Raw genomic sequence first — 22,137 nt, 5'->3', positions numbered from 1 at the left:
GGCCTAATCAAAGCCCATTGTAGATGTAATGTGTGTTCTCAGTGCCATATGATTTTTTTCTTCTGTCATTTTAATCAACTTTGAAAATGAATATGGCAGAAACCTGCTGATCCAAGGTGCTGGCTTGAATACATGACTTCATTAAACTTCTCATTGGCATCAATAGAGATAAAGTTGCCTCTGAGCTGCTCTGTTATGAGATCATCCTGACTTTAGGCCAGTACTCAGAGAGCAGCTCCCATTTGACTGATTCTCTGATGATCTCATTGTTCTCTAGTTAGCTAATGACTGATCCTTGGCATAGATTGGTTGTTAAAGTTTCTGTCATGACTTTTTCCTGGTACTACAGGTTCATTTGCACATAGATCTGTGGAAATACTACCCATTAATGCAAAATACAGCTGTGAGGATGGCATAAAAATACCACTCTTATCTAACTCCCTTCATTCACGCTTAGTTTTACAACAGCTGGCAGTCATCCACCATGAATCAAATGCTACTTTTATTATTTTAACACTTTAGTTCTGAAGAGAAGAGAAGTAGGATGAGAAAAATGCAAAGAAACGGACGAAGAGATTTCTGTTTGCTTGTATCCAGAAGGCACAAGGCTGACATCATACCCAAGCAACACTGCCCCTTTTAGTCATTTGTTGTGTCAACACTATTTATACAGTATGCCACACTGCAGAGTTTCCTTCTTTTTATGATCTTTATTAATGTGGAATATGTAGACAGGAAGGTCACAGAAGGAGGAGGACGAGCAGGGTGTGACCTCGTTGGGGAAACTCCTGACTGCCTGCCCACCCACATGCAGAGATGGATGTTTGAATAAGGCCCCTTGTATGCATATGACATTTCAGAGCTGCTTGGAAGAACTTACTGTACATGCAAACGGTTAGGTCAATTGGTTCTTACTTACTAAAGGCTTTTGCTTGCTTGTTGTCATTTCTTTCTTTCAATGACTTTTCGGCATTGAAACTCAACAAGTGTGTCTCTTAATGACAATAAAGTCAGGTCTAGGTAGTAAACCGTATTTTCCCCTTGCTAGTATTTGTTTAATTGATTTAGTTGATGTTAGGTTACATGGGGATGTCTTGTAGATATAGCCTGGTTGACACCAGACCCTTCTCAGTTGTAACTGAGAGTGGGTCTGGGCAAGGTTCATTCGCAGCTCATTTCCAAAGGAGCGTCACCAACGGACACCGCTCAAATGCCTCTGGGCGCATTGGATAGTTCTTCAACCAATCAGACCAACAATCCGGGTGACGTAGCAGCGACAGCGGCATCAACGGGTTGCTGCGCTTCAGTAGTCGTCATGTTGAATGTAAACAAAAAGCTGCTTGCTGTCGCTGCGCTATCGTAATCGTGTAAAGCCCGCCGGTTGTGATTGGTGCCCTGATTTGGAAAAATTGGAAATGGGCTTGAATGACCAGACTGACTTGCAGAGCAAATCTCAAATTTGCTGGAAGTTCGTCAGGGTTTTCCCAGGCTATTGTAGAGAGGCAATAGGTCTTCATTCACTCAGTTTTCCCCGTCTTTTGTTCTGTGTGACAGGTAGGAGTGGGTGACACAGACAAAATTCACATTATATGCAATTTAATGTGATGATATTGACATACATTGTGATATATTCTCTAGAAATTCAATTTAGGAACTATTATAGTAAAATAACCACTTAAAAATTAAGGAGCTGATATACATACCTGCAAAGTGACATCATGACTTCTAAAGCCAAGTGGCGTGTTATCTGTATGCATTTTGAGCTATCCGCGTGTATGTCTACGCCGTATATAGCGGACGGCTTGCAGACTGATCTCAATAATAAGTGGTGTATGTATGACACAAAACTCATATGCCATTTTGGCGTGTTATCAAGACGCAGACTGATCTCAATAAGTGGCGTATGTATGACACACCAATTTTTATGCCATTTTGGAATGTTATCAAGACACATAATGGCTTTTCAGACGATTGGGTTTAGGAAAACAATAACGGGGTTGGGTTTATTAAAAGAAGAAAGCGACGGTTGGGTTTAGGAAACATGACACGCGGGACACGATCCCCGGTCTCCTGGGTGAAAGTCCTGTGTTTGACCTATCCACCACCCCAACCACCCTCCATATGCGGATCTTCGGGCTTTCATACTGCCCGCTACGGCGTAAATTGACACGCAATCGCAAGGTAATGTAAGTCAATGGAGGCCAAACGGTGTTGATAAACACACTAAAAAGAGTTTATGCATCTTGATAACACGCCAAAATGGCATACGAATTGGCGTGTCATACATACGCCACTTATTGAGATCAGTCTGATACCTGAAAAGTCACTCATCATGCTGATGCAAAAAAAATCCAATATTGCCATAAAGAAGTAATACTCATTGAAATGGCTGAATAAAGGAGATTTGGATTGTGTGCTATATAAATAAACTTGACTTGACTTTCAAAAAAAACGTAGGAATTTTTGGGCAATACACTACAATATCAGCTTTCCTGCCTATAGTAAGAAGATAGATACCACTGGGATGTTTCTGTGTTAAGCATGGAGCTAAACCCAGGAGACAATTAGCCTAGCTTAGCATAAAGACTGGAAACAGGGGAAACTGTTCTGTCAAGAATTAAAAAAACTTTTTTAAAAAAAACTGCCAACCATCCCCTCTAAAGATCAAGGATTAACACAGTTGTTTAATCTGTACACAGACGGACATGTGAAAATGATGTGGTTTTAGAGGGAGTGTAACTATAGTTCTTCATGAACATAGTTTATCCGTCTACCCAACAACTCTGTGCAGCGTCTCTACTGGTTGCCTGGCAACCTCACAGACTGGTAATTTAAAACCACAAATGGTTGTTTTTACATTTCTGTTTGTGTATAGAAACGTGTTAATTAGTGATATTTGAGGAGCTGGTAGGTGTACTTTTTTTAACTGCAAACAGAGCCTTTATGCTACGCTAAGCTACTCACCTCCAGGCTCACGTTTCATACGTAACGCTCAGTTGTATAAATCTTCTCATCTAACTCTAACGCAAGAAATCGCCTGGGCGTATTTCCCAAAATGTCAAATTATTCTTTTAAAGGATAGCTAACTCTATAAATGATATGGCAACACAATACCATCCAACAGTATATATCATCACATCGCCCTCATCTGTGCTATGTGAAAGATTACCAGCATTACCACAGCATGGGTGAGGGTGTACCTCACTCTCATGGCGCGCAGCCCGTAAGCACAAAACCTGAATACTCTTCTGTGACGATGTGGCAGGATGGTTTATTCTGCAATGCTGTTGCATGTTGGTAAAGACAAGTACGTCATTGCCCTGAGTGTGGCTGATCCTATCTGCCTGCTGGCACTTCACAGATATTATCAACTATCCACACCATGATCCGTCCTGCACCCACAAACCCAAAGCTAAAATCACAGCTAAAATTACAAACACTATATTTAGTTTGTTTAGAGAGGTGGGAGGAAAACAGCATTGTGAAACCAGTTGTATGCTGTTTATGTCAAATGAGGTTTAGGGACTAGATTAAAGGCCTTCTCACAACTAGTTAGAAACTAGAATTAAACCATCAATTTGCCAAAAAAAACCGCTAGTTACCGTAGTGCAGATAGATCAGACCCATGAAGCATGATCTATCTGGTGGGATAAACATGGAGGGGGGAGGTTGAAGTGACTACAGCATGATGCAGTGCCTCCTGTTTGTGTTGCCTGTTCAAACAGCAACAGAGATTGATGGTGCTGGCTGTGTACAACACAGTAGTAACGAGGGAGCTGTGTGCACCCGAGCACAGGAAAAAAGAGGAATGGATTAAAAAATCTAATAGCATTTTATAGAGATGAGAAAAACAGAAGCATGAGGTCTAGCTGACAAGGAGGATGTCGAAACAACTGCGAAGGAAATATACATGAAAGAGAGGAAGATGAAAGTATTTCTAGGGCTGAAAGTGAAACACAAGTAAGTGCAGTGAAGACTGTGTCATACACAGATGGCCACTCTGTGTATTTTGTAGAGGCTGCTGAACAAGCACCTCATCCATGCACATTGTGGAGAAATATAACTCACTCACAGATGGACTGCAGAAAAGGGAGGTGCTGCTAAGAAGTCAAACTGTAAACTGATTCTTGATATTCCACAGTGGCTTGGCGCCAGAGGAGCTGTGCTTGGTACCGGTGTTTTCTTCTTCCACGCTCTGCAGAGAAGATAAAGCGTTCTCTCAGTTTCTTAGTTCAGTCGTGTGTGTGTGTGTGTGTGTGTGTGTGTGTGTGTGTGTGTGTGTGTGTGTGTGTGTGTGTGTGGCCTCCTCCAGTTGTTAGATAATGAATGTTTAAAATACCAAACACAGAAGATTTATGTTTGGTTTTCTATTCTGAACATACAAAAACACACACAGATGTCTGTTGGGTGTTCTTGGTATTTGTTAATGATTGGAGCATGCAGAAGATTCCAGGTAGGGCAGAAAATGAAAAGAAAATCTACCAGTGGTGAACACGAAGAAACCATATCTCAGTCTCATAAAGATGATTTCGATTTTATGCAGACTGCCCTCGTCTACTTTGACATTAAATCTTTTTTTTTTCAGCAGGATTCAAACAATGTCATTAAACATCCCTCCTCTATAATTATCTTACATTTTAAATAACGTGATGTCATTGTGAGTTCTGTGTGGTTTACCATGATTACAGCACAAAACCTTTGGGTGCCACACTAGCATTTGCCTTCAATTCTGTCACACAAATAGGGCGTCGCGGTGTGTGTTGTGGCTGTGTTGATTAGCTACTGCAGTTGGGGACTAATTTCTTCCAGTGGTCCCAGAGGCTTAAGTGTTGTTTTCATTTTATTTTTCATGGGAAAAATGGCTCAGCCGGTAAAAATGGAAAAATCACTTAATTTTTCCTCCACTGCCGAGCTACTGTTTTGGCTTTTAGAGCGCACTCCTCCGCCTACGCAGCTGTTCAGAGACTGGATCTCCATGAAATGGTTTGTTTATGGGCATGGGGAGGTAAAGGTGCCACCAAATTCTGTCAGTGACACATTGTAATGACCAACAGTACTGTAGGAACATTTTTCTACTGCACAGACACTTTGACAAGCGAGATATTCATGCAATCGTTTGCAGAAAAAAAGTACCTTGATTTACCTTTTTAAATGTTTCTTCTGAAAGCAGGACAGGCTTGAACCGTAGCTTCGGGAGGAGGTTTCTCTGGCCGCCTCGGGTTTCAAAGCTGGCAGGCTGATCAGAGCGCAGAAGGTTTGTGAGCCTTGGCAGTAACACACAGCACCAGGCTTTGAGGGCCCAGATTAACCTGCACAGTAGTTAAATAAACACACATCCATGCGTGGCCGCATGAATGGACGTTTCATCACCGCTTGCTACATTTCCGTGATTGTACTGGTCTCACACCCTACTGCACTCCATGATGCAATTAAAAATAACAGTCAAAACACTAAAACATATGTGGAATATTGACTGGAAGAGAAGTGTAGGTATAGTTGGCACTGCAGTGAAAACTCTCTCAATGACCTCCTTCACTTGGAGCTTTTTCCATGACTTTTTCTCTCAAGATTTGGTTTAGATGTTTGTCAGTTGTTAGCCGCTTCCTGTGTTCACTGATCAAGCCTTGCATTGTGCACTTTGGTCCCAGTAAAATTACCTCAAGACCAAATTGGCTTGACCCCAGTGTGAGTCTGTGGCAGAGTGGGGGCTGACTTTCAGACAACTTCAGGACGGGAGCTTAGTGGGGTGTGAGGTAAACCCCCATGGCGGCGGGTCACGTTAAAACAGCAGAGGCTGGAGGGGGGGCAGGGCTTGTGTTTGTACACAGGGAACCCCGGGCTGCTCAGTAAAAAGAGCTTTATTATTTAGGCCTCTGCCAAGCAGAGATCAGGGTGGAAAATACACAGGATCCCCGGCGCCAAGTCCCTTGCTCTCGGAAAATCTGCCCCAGAAGCGTCCAAGCGAAGGGTCTGGATTTAATCACCCACTGTGGCTTTTGTCCTCAGTCTGAAGAAAGAAAGCTACAATCAATCTACATCAATGTGACTCTCAATCCCTCCACCAGCAATCTTATTAAAAAGACACGTTTTCTATTATGTGAGTAACTCTCAATTTTATTCTGGACACAATTTCAGAAATGACTGTTAATAGAAACTGTCAAATTATTACTTGCACTGGCAAAAAAGTTGTACCTCTTTAACTTCACACCCATTGATAATATACACATTCATGCACTGTCAAAATGACATAATATTTACTGTACTGTATATGAATATTGTGTAATCTTGTCATTTTTTCCTTTTTTCTTTTGAATGGGAAATACAGCAGCGAGTTTTCAGCTTGTTTTAAACCAGGGTCTGAATCCAGTTAGTCTCGCTTTGCCAGACCCTCCTCCAAAGCGCGCTGGAGGAGAGTTTGGCTACTCCACATAGCATTCAGGGATGGTAGGAAAAAGTGTTCTGGTTTATTGGCATTTCTTTAAACCAATCACAATTGTCTTGGGCGGTGCTAAGCACCGGAGAAAAGCTGCGGTGCAGCTGCAAAATAGGCTCAGAAGGAACTTGTTTTGGTGTAACATGCGTACGTTTAAAAGTTGTTTTAGTTATGTGTTATGCCCCTGTATATAAGGAAGTCTGGGAGACAGGGATTGGGTCTCTGAGACTGAAGCAGCTCTGATCATCATTGACTTCTGTTTTCTTCTTTTGTGTTTTATTGCTTTGAGGATGGAGGTCTGGTAGTCTAGTTTTCGCAGCTTTGTTTCTCTTAGTTAGTCACTACTCTTTAGGGGGGGAAGTTCTGGGTCCGACGACCCTTGATGGGTTGGCTCAGGCTTCTTCCCTTCGTTTGTTCTTTTTGGCCAGACCTTCAGACTCCCATAGTTGTGGTTTAATTAATAATAGTTAAGTTGTGAAGAAACTTTAATTTACCTTAACTAATCCTCGGGTTTGGTGTTCTTCGAGATGTTGACCGTCAAATTTAAGTTGTGTTTGTTTGCTGTGGCTGTAAACGCATGCTTCAGAAACTCAGATTGGACAGATAGTCTAGCTAGCTGTGTGGATTCACCCTGCAGAGATCTGAGAAAAGGTTAACCATAGTCCTCATATATTGACCGGAGTTTAAAATGCCAACACAAAGGAAGCCCAAGGCAACGGTATCCGGCCTAATTGGCGGATTTTCTGGCGGCAACGGAGCAATCCCAGAAGTGGAACGTCAAGAATATAGACTAGAATCCAGTGAACCAGAAGGACATGAAATGTTGAATATGTCCTGTATGGATCGAAGCTCTGTCACAGTGGATCTGTCACTGTTCCCATTTGCTTTTAGACAAATCCAATTGGAAAGCATTCACTCAGGAATCATCAGTGCACAGAGTTCTTGGGGCATTTCATATTATAAAGTTCAATACAACTGGTAATGTACAGTAATAAAATGGTCAATAGATGGATGAATGGAATCAAGCCATATCTGTTTGGGTTAAGGGTTTGTTTGCAGATGAAAAGTTGCATACCATCAGACAGACGGTGCTTTAGTTTTTCATCTGATAGGCGCTTTGACAATTTATACCACTAGTCTTATCCATGAAAACCTCAGGAGTCAAACAATAAACATGAAAAAGTGCACAAAATAATATAACTAGAACTGCAAGCAGTTATGACGGGGCCCAAGCCACCCACGCCAGTCGTCCCCGACGCCCCAGGGAACGCGTGAAAGCGGAACCTGAAGCCCCGCGGCGTGGAGGCAAACGTCGGTAAATATCCAGAGCCGTGAGTGACTTTTCCGCACATTTGACCAATAACCTGAAGTTTCCTGCGACTTCAACCAATCACAGCAGTCCCAGGTGCACTCTGAGAGCCAATGACCAATCGGAAGTGAGAACGGGTTGATCATTTCCTTGTTTTTGATATGAAGACGAGACGTGTGTGTGACTCATTTACCAACAAAACGTACAGCGAAAGACCGTGCAAAACATTTCAGACCATCCGATACATTTTAACATCATGTAGACTTTAACGATTTAAAAGTCGCTGAAGTTGCTGCCGTTTCCATCCTGGCTGTCGGCTCTCTGCAGCGGGTGGAGCTACTGCTACGTACCCCCCGCACCTGACGCTTGCACACACAAACACACACACAGACAAACACACAAACAACACACACAAGGTGGATGCAGGAGAAAAAGGACAGAATTAATAATCAATAAATTGAGGACAGCTACGCTCGTTATTGTAAGTGCAAAGTTAAAGTCAGTACTTTATCAAACCGTATGAATGTGTGTCCCAGGCCAGCATAGGAAAATAACTAACAATGTAAAGATCAACAAGCCACTGACAGATATGTTCAAATTTGATTGATTCAATAAATTATCATTTTTTGTCTTAAATCCACCAGCCATTTTCATATTATACCAACATTTACAGCATCCTGAGCCTAGAGTAATTTTATTCTCCCCAAAACAAGTTTCCTTTTTATTTTTTTAAAGAACTATACAAAAAAATAAAATCATAACTTTTTTGCAACTTTCACTGTTTCCCGCAACTTCATTGCAACAAACATACAAAAGACATCGCAACTTTTATCACAATTTTTTACAAAAGCTCCCGCGAAATCAGGCATTTTGGGGCGCAACAATCTCAAAAAAGGCCGTGAAATCCTGGAGGGACTGCTTTTAAGAATTCTCTACAATAAACATTCTTCTTAACCCCCCTGACCATAGGGGACAGCAGAGAGAAATGTAAGAGTGACCGAGAGGGTGGAGGGGGGAGGCAGGTGTGGTGGTTGAAGGAGCAGGGGAGGTGGTCAAGTTGTTGCAAATTGCGTCATAGGCGCCGATTTATCTTTTCCTCCGTGGGTGCTTCGTGGGAAATTGAGAATCAATGACACCGACATAACCAATCACACTATGACAGACGCTCCACATAGCACCAACTGCAATGTTTAATTGCACGGTATTGGCGCCTATGAATAGTGTTGATTTTGGATTGAAAAAGCAAGAGAAAAGAGTTAAATTTGTCCACTGTGAAGGTTGTGGAAACTCTATCAGGTGGGTTAAGAAGTTTGTTTATTGTAAAAAACCAGGGGAGCACGCGAAAGCAAAAACCAAAACCGGTAGGAGGCAAACATCAGTAAATATTGAGACGTGTGAGCTGCAAGGTCTGTGGTACATTCCCATTGCAAATATTCCATTAACATAAATTGAGTAAAAGGGCCAAAGCTCGTCTACGTTGATTATAGCGCCCCCTAATGGCCGATCTTCGCCAAATGTGGTACAGAGCCTCAGAGCAGCATGCTGAACGAGCACCACAAGTGTTGATTGCAATTACTGTGGCAGAGATATTGCAATTGCAAATTTCCCATTTAAATGCATTATTGGCCAAAACAAATAAACGTTGCTTATAGCGCCCCTTAAAGGCCGATCTTTGCCAAATTTGGTACAGACCATCGTAGTGGGATGTTGAACAATGATCTCAAGTTCTTTGCTGATAACATTTAATTTGGTCGAGATATGATATGATACGTGTGTGGTACCTAGCTAGGAAAATTTGTTTGGTCGTCAAATGCGCATACTTTAACGTAGAAAAATTCCTTGAGTAACTTTTGGTCATGTCCATCTGGAGATGCTACCTACCAGGTTTCGTGCTGATCCGAGTTCGAAAAAGTTGGTTTTGCGCATTGTGCGATATTGTGGAATAAAATGTAAGCGAAAATGGGCGTGGCCTATATCATGTGATTCAGCTTAATTCAAGGAACACATGGATGTATGGTTTTCTAATGTGTAATGTGGGAGTTAAAGGCAAAAAACATAGCGCCACCTAGTGGTCCACATGTGTTGAATTATTGGTAGGTGTGGTCCATGACCCATTGTCTATCTACCCTGTAAATTTAAAGTTGTTGTAAGTTGTAAGTAGTAAATTTAGACGTGGGTCCCATAGGCCACGCCCATTTTGACCCGACTGAAGGGTTGGACTCAGGAGTGACCCTAGATGGTACCCAACAAATTCTGTAAAAATCAGATGAGCGGTTTTTGAGATATAAACTTGTTGTACTTGTAGCGCAAAGAATCTAACAAGAATCTAAAGTTTAGAGTTGATGGCATTTATTTTGGCCGAGATATGGCAAAGTTGGTGTTTTCATAATTAGCTACACAAATTTGTTTGTGCGTAATATGCGCAATTTTTATCCTATCAAAATTCTTTTTATTAACTTTTTGTTGAGCCCATCTGGAGATGCTGCCTGCCAAATTTCGTGCTGATCCGTCACACGGCCTAGGACGAGTTCGAAAAAGTTGGTATTGCGCGATATTGCAGAAAGAAATTTAAGTAAAAATGGGCGTGGCCTATATCATGTGGTTCAGCTTGATTCAAGGAACATGTGGATGTAAGGATTTTTTAATGTGCGATGTGTAATGTGGGAGTTAAAGGCAAAAAAACATAACGCCACCTAGTGGTCCACATGTGTAATTTTTGGTAGGTGTGGTCCATGACCCATTGTCTATCTACCCTGTAAATTTAAAGTTGTTCACATTAGTGTAAGTAGTAAATTTAGACGTGGGTCCCATAGGCCACGCCCACTTTGACCCCACAGTACCTCACTCTAGGGTTGGCCTCAGGAGTGGCCCTAGATGCTACCCAACAAATTTAGTAAAAATCGGATGAGCGGTTCATGAGATATAAACTTTTTGTACTTGTAGCGCCCCCTAGTGACCAATTTTAGTAAAACGCGTGGGGGACCTTCAGAGGGTCATGTCAAACAAGAATCTAAAGTTTGACGTTGATGGCATTTATTTCGGCCGAGATATGGCAAAGTTGGTGTATTCATAGTTAGCTACACAAATTTGTTTGTGCGTAATATGCGCAATTTTTATCCTATCAAAATTCTTTTTATTAACTTTTTGTTGAGCCCATCTGGAGATCTTGGATCCAGGGAACACGTGGATGTATGGTTTTTGAATGTACGGTGTGGGAGTTATAGGGCCAAACGCGTTTTTTCTGCTATAGCGCCACCTAGTGGTGGAAGTGGGTGAATTGTTGCGCCTGAGGTCCTTGTGGAGAGCTGGACCATTCCTGAAAATGCCAAGCCCCCACCATGTACGATTTAGGCTGTAGTCGGAGTTTTAGGCAGAGAAGAATAATAATCAGTAGAAAAACAATAGGGTTCTACAGCCCTGCTGTAAGAACGGCATAGCTTTGCTATTGCCCGTTCTTGCAGACTCGGGCTTGGACCCCTAAAAATAAGATCAAGGTTGTAATAAACCTCACACTGCACATCCAGTTACCTGTTCCAGAGATGAAGCTCATTTGTTGAGCCAGGAGCTCTCACCTTTCTGTGAATTACTTTGCTTGTGTCCGTGCACAGCTCATTATAAAACTATTTGCCCTCTCCCACACGTTCGCCTCAGAAAAAAATGTCTACAAGCCATAAAAATCAGATCCCATTTTTCTTTTTATCCTCAATAACTACATCATGCTACACTGTTCCAAGGCACTGCTGGACACCAGCACCCACCAACATGTGTTCAAAGAGAATCTCTTCTTAGACAAATACTCCTGAGATCAATCACCTGCCATAAAAAGAGAAAATCTAGCCACGTCCACTTTGATCCACCAAACAGGTTCTGAGATCACAAGAAAACATTTTTCAACTGACAATCATCTGGAAGAAGATGTTAGAAAGTGAAGGCAGAGGGAGTTGTATCCAAAACACACCCTTTTTGTGATTCACCAAACAAACACAGCTGCTGTCCAGGCATCAATCAGCCTTAAACACTTGCAAAGTACAGTAAGTTCACCACTGAAAAACACGTTTTATCTTCTCCAAACTCTTCCCATGGAATTTTAACGTCCAATAATTAAATTGATTACCATATTAATTACATGTATATTTAAATGCAATTTTACAAGTTACAGATCACAATTAAGCACATTGCAGTGTGTTTCAGTGGTATCATACTTGAAATCAGCTTGTTTTTCTTAACATTACTGTCCTCACACTTTTTTTGCAATATCCCTTGCTGCTGTGACATTGTGAATTTCCCCGATGTAGGATTAATAAAGGATTTTGAATCTTGAATATCACGTTCGTACGGGTGTTGAAATCCTTGAAAATGCTTGAATTTTGATGTGTTTTCAAGGTTTGAAAAGTGCTTACATTTTGGATAAAATGCTTGAAATTGTAACTATTTCTTTCACAACAAATACCTATCTGCCTGAATAGTTCATTTATTAAATGGAGAAATAAAATGTTGGAGAGCCTAAAATGAAACCTGCTCGCTTGTACATGTGTGACTGCGTTCTGCCAGTCTATTTCCATGTGTGACTCCGCCCCCATGAAACCACTACTGCACCATGCCGGGAGCGAGCAAATTTACGAATACCACTCATACACTGTATGATCCCACTATGTCCACGCCAAGACCAGCATTACGAAGCAGCTCAATTGGTTGGGGTTAGGCATTGCCTGGCCAATAAATGCTATTGAAGGGCGGGTCTTGGTGTGGCCATAGTAGGATTCGTAATATCGCTTCCGTTTCAATGAACGTTGGCTGGAAGATGAAAAATACAAATGATGGATTAAACGGGGACAAACCCCATGAGTTACCTAAGTCTGCAAAAAAGACGTGCAGCTTTTCACAATGGGCGAGTCTGCGCTCTCGAGTCACATGAAGGGGTAAGCCAACTGAAGTAGCCTACTGTACACGTGACGTTAGCGCCTATTTGTTTACGCTAGTAACAGCTAGCTAGGAATTCGCAATGACTGACTGAGTCTTTGTTACATGTGATAATGTAATGTTAGTATTGCAGGTCCATTATGGCACGTTCATTTGTGGAATATGCAGTGAACATAGCCAAAGTTACATCACAGTAACTAACGTTAACTACCCACAAATTAAAACCTGCAAACGTTAGCCCAGTGCATAACAACAATCGTTGATTGCTGAACAGAAATTGTGTCAGATGGAGTGTCATACAAGTAGCCTACTGTAAGGTTGAGGATGGCCTTATGCAATATTTACACTGCTCTATTCCAGTAGATAAATGTATATGTCTTGGCAATGAAATACTTTTTTTTTCTTCAATGAATATAGGCTATTTATCAGGCAGGTGCCTGTGCTCTGTCAGAGTCTTCTGAGTTAAAATGGAATTAGAGGTTGTTGTGGCACTGTCTCAGATTTTGTTCAAACCTTGTCTATATCATGAACCAAGGCCTGTAAAATATTTCTGTTCAAATCCTATGTCTTCATATTTAATTGTTTTTACATTGACTGAGACAGGTTAGATAGCAAGCAAAGTCTACTTAGACAGTGATACATTTTGAAAAATAAAACTTGTGTTTTGCTTAAATATCTGATCCTTCTGCTATTACGAAACACAATGTTGGCTGTTTATAGCATTATCTCTTTTAATGTGATAAAAACACAACAATAATTTTGACTATGTATTGGTATGTAATTTACGGTGGTGTAAGGTGCTAGAAAAAGCTTTAAAAAGGACCTTAAAAGTGCTTGAATTTCACCTTGGAAAAGGTGTACGAACCCTGATTAGTGCCTGCATCAAAAAACAACGTAGAACCTTGATTCCAAATGAATGCTAATGTTGCTCCTTATCTGCTGGATCTGTGAATAGGCAATTGTTTCCAATACATGCACTATAACAACTTTATGAGGTAATAATATATCAGTGTTGTGTTTACAGCTTGTAATGCTGCCCTCAAGTGGCCCAAAAAAATCAATTTATACGGGTTTAATGGACCTTTTTCACGGAAGAAATGTTGACGTGTCACAGAAAAGCACGTGCAAATAATTAAAATGAATGATGGCTGAATTCCATTTATGTATTTATATTTGTATATTTCAATTTTTCTATATAAACGCGCTAAACTTATCGTGCACGTCAAAACAACAAAGACCACCGCTACTACAGGTTAGCCAAGCTGGTAACAAAAAAAATCCCTCTGCCTCCTTTTCCCTACGTGTTGCATTCAACGTGAGTGGGAGACTAACCAGCCAGTGCAACACTTTCCTACTTCTGGAGGGGTTTCCGTGGTGTCAATCACTCACCTCAGATTCTGCATAGTTTGTGTTCGCGAGACGACAACTACCTCGGGGACTGCTCTGGTGTGTATTTGGCTCCGTTCCGTCGGCATCCTTGCTGGGACAGTCCTGCTCTTACTTTGTTGTTGCCGTTTTGATTTTAAAAGGTGTTTATAGAAAAGTTTGTCGTGTTTGAAAATAAGAAGTCTTTCTGTCCTTTGTCTTCTGTAGTGTCCTTCAGCTAGCAACATGTGCTCTTCAGGTGGAAGCAACCTTCTCCAACCTCGCAATCATTCCACACACCTGTGACTGTCCAGGTTAAATCAGCACACAACCACTCCCCCCTCATGGCCGGTCAGTCACTATCCGAAAGACTATTTTTCAGTTTTGTTGTTTTTAGGCTGTCTTACACATGTGCCATCCAGGGTGGGGGGAGGGGGAGGGGCAAATAAGAGCCCTTTGTTGGGCAGTTAATGAATGTCATAATATCAGAGGGTAAACAAGAATACTGTGTTTGTATGCTCTTGTTAAAATGATCCATGTCCAGTATTACAGATGTGGATTTAGAGGCTGCTGATTTGCTATTATTCTAAATCTAACCTCCAGTTTTAAAAAATAAAATAAAAGTTTGATCACAAAAAATATATAAATCAAGAAGAACAAGGAAGATTTACTGAGATACGTTTTTAAGGCACCTGCTCGTGTGCTCCACAGAGCACAACCTTTGTCCTTTGATTTACTCATTGCGTCAAAAACCTGCTATTGAGTCATTGTCTGGCCCCCTCAGACTAAACTGGATCCAGGATCCTCTGGCCGGCTCTTAATTTGTTCGCCTCACTGTTGGACAAAGCAGGTGTGTGAATCACCACACAGATCTCTGATTTGCTGCATCAGCTGTCTGTCTGTTTGCCTTTTTGCCCTTCTGGCTGAGTATCGTGTAAACTCTTCATGTTTGGATTTTAGTGTTTAAAAAAAACCAAAAAAAAACTCCATTCCTCTGGAAACGATCCATTGGCAAGAAGAGGTCAACTGTGAATGTGATCACTGAGAGTGAAAAGGGAAGTTACATCAGCCCTCCAATAAGCCAGGTTAGTGAGTTATGATCAGTCATAGTCTTAAGACTTCCACAAAGCCCAATGAATGTGAAGCAACAGCAAGGGCTGGTTTTGGCTTGGTTAAGTCAACTACCGAACCCACTGCCTCAACAGCCTTGGATTTAATCTGAGAATTTATACAAAAATACATATTCCTAACACACCCAGTGTTTAGCTAGCTAGCTAGCTAGAATGTACAGTCTTTTCACTTACAGCATTAAACTTCGGTCAAGTGAGTATTTTGATCTTGTGGGTAAGAATGCATGTGTGCCTGCATGCATGCTTTTATAAGTCCACCACTAAATACAGAATAAGAGCTTACAGGGTCTAACAGGCTCCTGGCAGCTAAAAGGCTGTTAAATTCCCCTTTATCCCAGTTTACCCTCTGCCTCAGTACAGGGGAAGTTACTGAGTTATTATCATATAATACCACACAGCAATTAGCCCTGGCTTTTGTCTTGGCCTTTTTGTATTCCTTTCAAAACATCAGTCATCACACAAAAATGCAAAGTGATGCAACAGATATCCTTTTTAGAGAAATACAGGCTGATGCATCGCATACTGTGTAGTTGGTTGTTGGGGGCTTTCCCTTCACTCAAGCAAAACTCAAGTTAATCACAAGCTAAAATGAAGCTTTAATGATCAGAAAATAGCAAAAGGATACAATAGAGAACAAAGTTAATGTAAATGCTCTATCCTTATTTCTATCAGAATAAAAAGGGTAATATCGAAATGGTTCCATGTACAATATAAAATATTAACTATGTGAAACAATGTGACTCTAAATATACAAAAAAAGATGAATAAGGGAAGAAAGCAGTTTTCAGGCACATGTTCTCACTTTAATACATTTTAAAAAAAAGTTTCAAAATGGGCCTTTTTGAACACACAATATGAAACACTATTACTTGAAGCTTCTGGTTGGAGTTATACCAAGTTCAAGTTCAGGTCATTTATTTGCCATTCCAACTATAAAAATTACATTTGAAAAGATTTTTTTTTCCCGGCCCAGGGTATAAATTATAAGAAAAATACTGTCATAACACAATTTAAGGCACCCTCAGACAGGTTTTCTGAGCCTGTTATATGAACAAATTCATACACTTCTAGTCTTTTGGCTTGTTAAATCCTTCCTGTGACTCCATTTCCTACAGTTTTGGCCACCATTGCTCTCTTGAGATGACGTAAAATGCTTTGCTGGTTTAAAACTAATATTGTTGTATGGGATTTGCAAGGAAATTAGAGTTTTGCTTGAAGCCTACAGGGCCCTTCGGCAAGCTGTTCCCAGTGAAAAGTGATCTGATGAGGCTCCGATCATCTTTATAATGAACTCGTTTTTGTTTTTTTTCGGTAAAGAATAGATTGCTAGTTTATAAAGAGACATATAAGAATGTTTCTCTTGATTAAAATGGCATTATAAATCAGAAAACAATTGATTTTAAACCAAATTATTTGCTGAATATGTCGACAAAATAGAAGTGAATATAGATACGTGGTGTCAGCGTTCAGAGTCACTAGTGGTTATATTGCTCATTTGCTTCTAAAACCAAGCATTATGGAGTGGCTGCTACTTGCGCAGAGTCCTGGTGTCTGTTTTCGCAACAGCACAAGAAAAACACAGTGCTGCCATGATCTCTCACTCTACTCTCCACATCAATCCCCAGTGTGGACTGCTGATGCCTTTTTCTCCCCATATGACTCTTATTAGTTTGACATGAAAACACGGCTTCATCTTTATTCTCATGGTCGAGAGCCATTCTCACACTGTGATTTTCATCTTCCCATCTGTAGTCTTTGCTGCCTCAAATCAGTCCCTGACCAGCTGGCCACAAAAATACTTATTTGCTTTTCGATGTACAGTAGAGAGGTTTTGCACAACCCTGAAGTTCTAAAAAACGTTTGATAGTTACAGTGTGACTCCTGGATTAGTTTTTTGCCTATCATTGCAACAGTATGGATATTTTCGAGATAATTTACATGCAAACCATTGCCCTTTTCTTTTAGGTCAGTATTCCAATTACATTACTATCAATGAAGAAATTCCATTATGCATTTGTGTCTCATAGTACCGCCATTAAACTGCAGTTCTTGTTTGAAGTCTTTGTTGTATTGGGAGCTGCTCAAGGAGCCATTGGGAGGGCGGTTTCTGTATAAGGTGTCCTTGCACTGTCAACACTTTAAGAAATCAAAGCCTCCTCATGCCTTCCTGTGTGAAAACGCCCAAATGTTTTCAATTTCCCAGCGAGTGTTGGACTTTTGACTCTTTTTCACAATACTTTTCACACAAAAAAAACCCCCTAATGTAGAAGTCTCATGCGGTATGTTTAAGCCTGCGGAGCTGCTGACATGTGCACCAGCTTAAGCTTTCACAGCTAACGTCATCGCTGGTAATTTTTCAGCAGCAGGGGTGAAGGACCACTGTGGTGAGCATCTCTGTGGTGTGTTATCTGCCGGTAATTGAAGGCTGATGTTTTGTCGTTGAAAATTATATAAAATTATTAAGGACAGCAAAAATGTTTTTCTTGTATTATTAAAAAAAAAAAAAAAAAAAAGTGGTTGCTCGTTTAAGGAGTTAAGGTACTCTGTTGGTGTTTAGTTTGTATAAATTAATTCTGAGTTTAAATCCAGGATTTCCTTTGTGATGAAGTGTATTTTGGTTTAACCTACATCCTTTACATTTGTTTGTGATTTCAAACATTTCTAGAATTACTTTTTACTTATACAATTTTAATATACACTTCCCTGACAGACAAATTAGAGTAGACGGGGATGACAATAATGCCTTGGTGTGGTGTTTTAAACAAAAAAGTCCACTGCAGACAACAGGATTGCATTGCAATGGTTAGTGTGTAAATTCCTCCCTAAGTCCTTAATAACTTCTAGCTGGTCTCAAATCACAAAACCTCAGTGGCTAAGCTGAATATCAACCTTAACTGCCAATCCTTTGTTAATGTAGGCATGACTTGTTTGTTGTATTTACTGCATGAAAAATTGGATCATGCAACAAGACAGGCCTGCTTGGTTCTTTCGGGGAATGATTGTAAAGATTTACAAAGAATATGTTTACGGCATTTAAAATCTAACTGAGACGTTTTCAGACCGATTGGTGGGGATTTGATATGGACAAAATACATACGGCGATACCCTGGTTAGAGCAAATTACTTTTTAAAGAGATACTTTAAGCATTAAGCTTTGTATCAGTAGAAACACGGTTGTATTTTTGAATGACCGTGCTTCCCTCCCTCATGTCCCCCTGAGACCAGAGATCTCTGTATTGTGGGTCTGGAAAAAAGCCTCCGATGACGCAAAAATCGTTGTTTTCCGTCATCAGAGGCATTTTTGCCCAGAGGCTATGGACTACAGCCAGTAGTAAGAGCTACTTCCGCATGTTTTCAACCCGCCCATAGGGGGTTGGACTGTCGTCTTTCTCTGAAAATTTCCTAATCAAAACAAGCGTCAGCCATCTTGAATTTGCAGAAAACTGATAGATAGATAGATGTATTCATCCCGAAGGAAATTTTAGAACAACAATTATGTGCATTCAAACTACCACACACGCGTACCACCGGGATACATTGGTACAGATCGGAGATATGCAGGACACTTTATTACAGACGGAATACTCAACACCACTTCGCCCGCCTGCTATGGAGACCAGCGGTGCTGATCGAAGCCTCTGGCCGGTAAAGGGACATCATCAGCGGGGAACGTTGAACGAGTGTGCCGGTGGAAAGCTAACGCTAGCCGGCCACCTGTTCCATCAATCCTGCTTGCAAGTGTCTGCTCATTAGACAACAAACTGGACTACATCCAACTTCAACGAAACTCCCAACGTGAGTTCAGAGACTGCTGTGTTTTTGTTGTTGTGGAAACATTGCTGAACAGTGTAGCGGACCAAAGAATTTGACTATCCAGCTATCAGGCCGGCTGCTCTGTCGCCGGGTAAGACTAGTGGAGGAGGGCTGTGTTAACACGGACTGGTGCTTGTATCTAACTAACTGCTAACTGCTGTTGGCGTTTGTGACTGTTAAATGCCGACCGCTCTACATTCCATGCAAATTTACGGCTGTGTTTATACTCTACGTTTACAGCCCACCAAGCGCTAATGCTAGTAGCTATGTGTTAGCTGAACTTTACGGAGCCTATAATGTGTGTGCACTAAATGTAGCCTGTTTCGTATGTCGTTTTTATATAATGTCGTTTTTATATATTTTAATTGTGTAAACACTTGAGCCGAAACGTTGTTTCGTGTATATGGTTGAAATGACAATAAAACACACTTGAGTTGAATGCTGCCTCACTGTCTGTCTAGTAAACGGTAGGCGTGGCTTGGGAGTAGACGCTAAAGCAGCGAAGCAAGTGCATTCTGGGATTTGGTGTCTTTCATCCACATGAGCCAAAAACACATTTTCTGGCTTTTCTCGGCCTAGAAGCCATCAATTTCTAAAATAATTTCACATTTCTACTACTTAAGTGACCCAATTTAAAGATATGTTCATCTTTCCAACGGTGAAATATTCCTTTAACCATGTATCCAGCTAATTTAAATAGCTCACTCAGCTGTATTGTGTGAACAATTAATTTCATTTAATATTGTATGTGGCATTTTTCTTTTACAGGGTGCAAATGTTCTACCAAAACAAGTTCATTCCCGAGACCATTTTGCAGAGCCGCCGTCGCTACGTCTGGAGCTTAGCGCCGCCCAAGACGATTGTGATTGGTTTAAAGAAATGCAAACAACCCAGGCTGTTTTTTTTCTCCTATCCAGGAGTGTATGTGTAGAGGGGCCAGACCTTACTCTGCAGCACTGTGGAAATGGGTCTGGTAAGGGAGACTAATATGTGTAACCAGGTGGTAAAAGCATAAATATAAATATATACAGGAAATCAAGAAACATTCCATGTGTGCTACTGAAGCTCGTTATCCATGAGTTATGCAGCAAACTGTTTGTTGATTTGATTTCAGATTTTTGCTGTTTTGTATGTAGCAGTATGGACACATTTTGTTTCATTTATAAAGTGAAATAGCGCTTATAAGTTTGATAGGTTAGCACAAGTAGACCTACTAGTGACTTTACAAGGCAGTGTTATGAATGTTTTTCTGTTTTCTCCTCCCTAGTAGGGCAACTGCCATGCTGTATGCGTGCTGGAATAGTAGCCTACTGGGTTTCATTCTTGTTTATTTTTGTTAACTGAAAACATTTTCTCCAGTAAAAGCCAAGCGTTATCTTACTTTTATTTCATAGATAAGAAACATATAGCAGAAAAGACAATATAGACCCCACAAAATAGCCGTGTGTGTGATTCCTGGCTTCATATGCATACATGTAGAAATATGTCTTTCAAAGTTAGAAGTGCTGTTTACAATGGGGTGGATATGTTGTTATATTGTTATATTTGAGGTAAATTGTGTTTTTTATGAATGTAATTTAAAATATTCCCACTTTACATCATCATCATTTCAAAGTTTTGGGTAAGATATGTCGACAATGTCCCATCACCTCTTTTACCTCTCACTGTCATGTGTTTGCAAACATTAGCTTTGTCAGTTTGAGCATTTAGCTGTAGCAGTTACACGGGGCAGTTACTGAGTGTGAATATCCACTAACAGCTAATCCCTACATAATAACTTTTCTTTTTATTGTGTGACCCATCTTATGTAAGTGAAGCATATATTCACGCTAGTCAGAGAATGACTCTGTATATCTTCTTATGAGGGATTTCTTTCTGTATGATTATTAAGCATTGGTGCAAAAGTCTAGAATACAATATTTGTGCATTCTTTCGAGAGAAAACAAATCTGGATATATATTGTAGATGTTTAGTAAAGTAAAAAGAATGTCCACCTTCAAATCCCACTGAATTTACTCTGGAATTGTTTCTGCAAATACAGATGACATTCTGTCATCGGTATTTGTCCAGTAATCTGAGCTTTAAATGGTCCCAAAAATAGAAAGTATGTTTCTAATAAATGTTATCACAAACACTTTTATTTACCAATTTAATACTCAAACATACAGCTTTAGTGATGGTAGCCTGCTTAATTGTGTGTTCTTTTGTGCACATGCACATTTCAAGAGCCAGTGAAACGTCTGAATCTTGTGGTTTTGCCTCATGCACTCAATTTATTAGCTTAGCATGAATGGTGTGATCTACCCACATCTACTACACACTTTAATTTGAAACCGGCAGCTTCACAAGGACCACATGGCCGTGTGACTGCTGTGCGATATGTGTTAAAGCTGAAACTGACCATTTGAAGTTTCCTGTATATCTGTACCAGATGGGGCCATGCCAGGCAATGCAGACTTCATGGCTGTCGACTTCACTTGCATGTGATTGGCAAGTCAGACATTTCAGAATGATGGATGTGTTTTCCCTGCTGACGCTTTATTTGACACAACTGTTAAAAAGACTGAATACAGCCCTACAGTGTCAGGCAGAATCTCTCTGGTGTATATGATACTTCACTACACTTCACTTTTGGGAGATAGTATAGAGAATGTAGTTTTTCCTAATGTTTGTTGGCTGATGTTGTCATCTCTCACCTTGATTTAAAAAAAAAAGTGGTCAAAGAGAGCAGCAATGGACGTATGGCGCATCTATAACGATTCCAAATTTTGCTGTACAATTAATTGTCTCAGAAATAATTGCGATTAACAATTTGTCATTTTTAATCAAATTTAAAAAAGTATTTATTACTTTTTCAAACTAATTAAAGTTTTGAATGAATGCCAGGATACATCTTTTGTTATATATCACTGTTTTGTGTACACAGCCTATGAAGTAAAATACGCCTCTTTATTATCATAAAACATTGCATTTTTTGCTTAAATTAACATAAAATTGACATTACACATTAATCATTAATCCCCATCAATACAAAACAAAGAATTAATTGTAAGAAAAAAATTCTCTGGCTTGAGACGGCTACAGCCCAGTATGTTTGGAGTTGCTATGGCAACAAGTGACAGCTGCCGCTAGCATAGCTTTAGCTCAACAGTCTGACCAATAATCCT

At 40.4% G+C, this 22,137-nt stretch overlaps 1 long non-coding RNA gene across 1 annotated transcript; it reads left to right on the top strand.

Annotated features, from left to right (window-relative positions):
* Window positions 1–5,747: 5,747 nt before the first annotated feature.
* On the top strand, window positions 5,748–21,531 carry LOC144533418 (uncharacterized). Its single transcript, XR_013503433.1, has 3 exons — window positions 5,748–6,097; window positions 14,256–14,378; window positions 19,739–21,531. It is a non-coding gene; the product is annotated as an uncharacterized LOC144533418 (long non-coding RNA).
* Window positions 21,532–22,137: the final 606 nt, after the last annotated feature.

This window comes from Sander vitreus, chromosome 18 (genome assembly GCF_031162955.1).
Source record: "Sander vitreus isolate 19-12246 chromosome 18, sanVit1, whole genome shotgun sequence".
Lineage (NCBI taxonomy): Eukaryota > Metazoa > Chordata > Actinopteri > Perciformes > Percidae > Sander > Sander vitreus.
This window is presented reverse-complemented; position numbering and strand designations above follow the sequence as displayed.